Source organism: Haematobia irritans, chromosome 1 (genome assembly GCF_050003625.1).
Source record: "Haematobia irritans isolate KBUSLIRL chromosome 1, ASM5000362v1, whole genome shotgun sequence".
NCBI classification, from domain to species: domain Eukaryota; kingdom Metazoa; phylum Arthropoda; class Insecta; order Diptera; family Muscidae; genus Haematobia; species Haematobia irritans.
The window spans coordinates 197,872,697-197,877,960 of NC_134397.1; positions in this window are offsets into that span (position 1 = coordinate 197,872,697).

A 5,264-nucleotide genomic window follows, 5' to 3' on the forward strand; every position below is an offset into this window, starting at 1 on the left:
CATCTATATATCGACATTTTCATTCGATTTGCCTCAAATTGGAAATATAGGGTATTTTATGTCCCCAAAAAGTGAGCTGACCTATCTACTGATTTCACTTCTTGGTCGTCTAGACACCCTAGTTTCAATTTCACAGAAAAAAATATTTTTTATCTTCAATCACGAAATTAATTGAACCAATTAAAAAAGTATTAAAATTGAAAATTAATCAATTAAAAATAAAAAAAACAAGTATATACGGCCGTAAGTTCGGCCAGGCCGAATCTTATGTACCCTCCACCATGGATTGCGTAGAAACTTCTACGAAAGACTGTCATCCACAAATTTCAACTCACATGGTTGTTAAATATCATATACTACCACCACGTACCAAATTTCAACCAGATCGGATGAATTTTGCTTCTCCAAAAGGCACCGGAGGTCAAATCTGGGGATCGGTTTATATGGGAGCTATATATTATTATGGACTGATAGGAACCATTTCCTGCATGGTTGTTGGATACCCTATACTAACATCACGTACCAAATTTCAACCGAATGGGAAGAATTTTGCTCTTCCAAGGTGCTCCGGAGGTCAAATCTGGGGATCGGTTTATATGGGGCCTATATATAATTATGGACCGATATCGACCAATTTTTGCATGGGTGTTTGAGGCCATACATTAACATCACGTACCAAATTTCAACTGCATCAGATAAATTTTGGTCTTCCAACAGGCTCCGAAGGTCAAATCTGGTGATCGGTTTATATGGGGGCTATATATAATTATGGACCTATATGGACCAATTTTTGCATGGTTGTTAGAGACCATATACTAACACCATGTACCAAATTTCAGCCGGATCGGATGAAATTTGCTTCTCTTAGAGGCTCCGCAAGCCAAATTTGGGGGTCCGTTTATATGGGGGCTATACGTAAAAGTGGACCGATATGGCCCATTTGCCATATCGGTTGTTATTGACCTACATCAATAACAACTACTGGTGCCAAGTTTCAAGTCGATAGCTTGTTTCGTTCGGAAGTTAGGGTGATTTCAACAGACGGACGGACGGACATGCTCAGATCGACTCAGAATTTCACCACGACCCAGAATATATATACTTTATGGGGTCTTAGAGCAATATTTCGATGTGTTACAAACGGAATGACAAAACTAATATACCCCCCATCCTATGGTGGAGGGTATAAAAATTAATTAAAATTTTAATTGGAAAAAATTTTGTGATATTTTTTTTTGGGTGTTTGTAGAGCCTACATTTAAAACTACATTATTCCCTAACAATTAATTTATTTTATAGAAGCAACATCTTTGACTCGGAATCAAGAGCAAAACCCTTAAGAGATGGTCAACATTTTAGGATCCAAGTAAACTTTTTTTAGTGTACGCACATATCTACCATGCTACACACACTATACTTGTGAAAAATTACGGAATTAAAATTTGAGAGATATAAATAAAACCTCGTATATTATGACCAGCATTAAATTAATGCTTCGATGAATTTAATAAATGTTTTAAAGATTCTCTTTGATTGGCGGGATAGAAATAAATTTAGTTCCTTTAAGGGATTAGGAATCAAAATATGAATCATGTGTCACATTTCTCGAAAACCATGGTGTCCAAAAATATTGCATTATTGGTCACTTTTAGTTGAATACTCAATGGGTAAATTTTCAACAAAAAAAATTAAAATTGGTCGCCAAAATCAAATCAGTAAACTTTTTAGCTCTTATTGGATGTTAAACATAATATACTTCCCAGAGGCACTCACGAATTCATTGGGCAATAATAAAAAAAGGAAATTAGAATTAGTGAAAAAATTCGGTGAACCCACCATTTCCCTATAATATTGGAAGCAGCAAACAGTTTACTCCGCGACATAATTTTCGTTGTTTGATTGTAGAACTCAATAGGATCTAATATGAGCAAATGTTTGTTTAGCCAAAATCGAACAAAATGTTTATGTCTCCGTCTCCAGGAAAATCTTCAGACTGCGAATCCACAGACCTGGTTTATACAAACAAATTCTTAAATACTCCAGGATATAACCACGGTTGCCACAATTGGCAGAATTTTTGATGTTTTAGTAAATTTTGCAAAATATTCCTCTCTCACTAAGAGGTATTTTACAAATTTTTCTGGAAAAACAATTTGAGAAAATTTTCTATAGAAATAAAATTTGGAGAAACATTTATAAAGAAACAAAATTTGGAAAATTTTGACAAAATGTTCTACAAAAATAAAATTTTGACAAATTATCTAAAGCAATACAATTTTCACAAAAATTTCTATAGAAACAAAATTTTTATAAATTTTCTACAGAAATAAAATTTTAAAAAAATTTTCTATAGAAATAAAATGTTGACACAATTTTCTATAGAAATAAAATTTTGACAAAATTTTCTATAGATATAAAATGTTGACACAATTTTCTATAGAAATAACATATTGGACAAAATTTTCTATAGAAATAAAGTTTTGGACAAAATTTTCTATAGAAATAAAATTTTGAACAAAATTTTCTATAGAAAAAACATTTTGAATAACTTTTCTATGAAAATTTTCTATAGAAATTTTTATAAAATTGTCTATAGAAATAACATTTTGACAAAATTTTCTATAGAAATAAAATTTTGGACAAAAATTTCTAAAGCAATAAAATTTTGACAAAATTTTCTATAGGAATAAAATTTTGACAAAATTTTCTATATAAATAACATTTTGACAAAATTTTCTATAGAAATAAAATTTTGACAAAATTTTCTATAGAAATAAAATTTTGATAAAATTTTCTATAGAAATAACATTTTGACAAAATCTTCTATAGAAATAAAATTTTGGACAACATTTTCTATAGAAATAAAATTTTGATAAAATTTTCTATAGGAATAAAATTTTGACAAAATTTTCTATATAAGTAACATTTTGACAAAATTTTCTATAGAAATAAACTTTTAACTAACTTTTCTATGAAAATGAAATTTTGAACAAAATTTTCTATAGAAATAAAATTTTGGACAAAAATTTCTATAGATATAAAATTTTGATAAAATTTCCTATAGAAATAACATTTTGAGAAAATTTTCTATAGAAATAAAATTTTGGACAAAAATTTCTATAGCAATAAAATTTTGACAAAATTTCTATAGAAATAACATTTTTATAAAATCTTCTATTGAAAATTTTCTATGTAAACAAAATTTTGACAAACTTTTCTATAGAAATAAAATGTTGGACAAAATTTTCAATAGAAATTTTTATAAAATTTTCTATAGAAATAAAATTTTGACAAAATTTTCTATAGAAATAAAATTTGGACAAAAATTTCTATAGCAATAAAATTTTGACAAAATTTCTATAGAAATAACATTTTTATAAAATTTTCTATTGAAATAACATTTTGACAAAATTTTCTATAGAAATAAAATTTTGACAAAATTTTCTATAGAAATAACATTTTGACAAAATTTTCTATAAAAATAAGATTCTGACAAAATTTTCTACCGAAATAAAATTTTGATAAAATTTTCTATAGAAATAACATTTTGACAAAATCTTCTATAGAAATAAAATTTTGGACAAAATTTTCTATAGAAATAAAATTTTGGAGAAAAATTTCTATAGAAATAAAATTTTGACAAAATTTTCTACAAAAATAAAATTTTGACAAAATTTTCAACAAAAATAAAATTTTGTCAAAACTTACTATGGAAATAAAACTTTGACAAAATTTTCTATAGAAACAAAATTTTGACAAAATTTTCTATAGCAATAAAATTTTGGAGAAAAATTTCTATAGAAATACAACTTTGACAAAATTTTCTATAGAAATAAAATTTTGACAAAATTTTCTATAGAAATAAAATTTTAACAAAATTTTCGATAAGAAACAAAATTTTGACAAAATTTGCTATAGAAATAAAATTTTAACAAAATTTTCTATAGAAATAAAATTTTGACAAAATTTTCTATAGAAATAAAATTTTGACAAAATTTTTCATAGAAATAAAATTTTGACAAAATTTTCCATAGAAATAAAACTTTGATAAAATGTTCTATAGAAGTAAAATTTTGACAATTTATCTAAAGCAATACAGTTTTGACAAAATTTGATATAGAAATAAAATTTTGACAAAAATTTCTATAGAAATAAAATTTTGGACAAAATTTTCTATAGTAATAAAATTTTGGACAAAATTTTCTATAGAAATAAAATGTTGACAAAACTTTGTATAGAAATAAAATTTTAACAAAATTTTCTATAGAAATAAAACTTTGACAAAATTTTCTTTAGAAGTAAAATTTTGACAAAATTATCAATAGAAATAAAATTTTGACAAAATTATCTATAGAAATAAAATTTGGACAACATTTTCTATAGAAATAAAATTTTGGACAAAATTTTCTATAGAAATAAAATTTTACTATGGAAATACAATTTTGCCGACATTTTCTATAAAAATAAAATTTTGACAACATTTTCTATACAAATAAAACTTTAACAAAATTTTCTATAGGAATAAAATTTTAACAACATTTTCTATAGAAATAAAATTTTGGACAAAATTTTCTATAGAAATAAAATTTTACTATGGAAATACAATTCTGCCAACATTTTCTATAAAAATAAAATGTTGACAACATGTTCTATACAAATAAAACTTTAACAATATTTTCTATAGAAATAAAATTTTGACAAAATATAAAATATAGAAATACAATTTTCACAATTTTTTTTAGAAACAGAATTTTGACAAATTATCTATAGAAATAAAATTTTGACAAATTTTCTATATTAGAAATAAAATTTTAACAAAAATTTTTATATTTGACAAAATTTTCTATACAAATAAAATTTTGACAATATATACTATGGAATTAAAATCTTGACAAAACTTTTTATAGGAATAAAATTTCGACAAAATTGTCTATAGGAATTTGCAATAGCAACCGTGGATATAACACGGTAATTACCATTGTCTTTAAATGGTGGTCGCTAATAAAAAATCGCTAGGAGAACACTCATTTCAAAAGATCTCGAATGCGAAAGTTTTTAACTGGACTTTTTCAAATTGTGTACAAAATATAGCGCATTGTATATCCGTCCCGTAAAATGGTCCATATGTGGCTTGGCATTAATCGAGAAATATCATTATTGAGGAAAAATTATTTCACTGCTTCCGTTTCCCTTGTAGTCTAAACCCAAGAGTGCAGTACAGATCTACGAAATGCCATCATTGCGCTTGCAAGAAATAAAATATA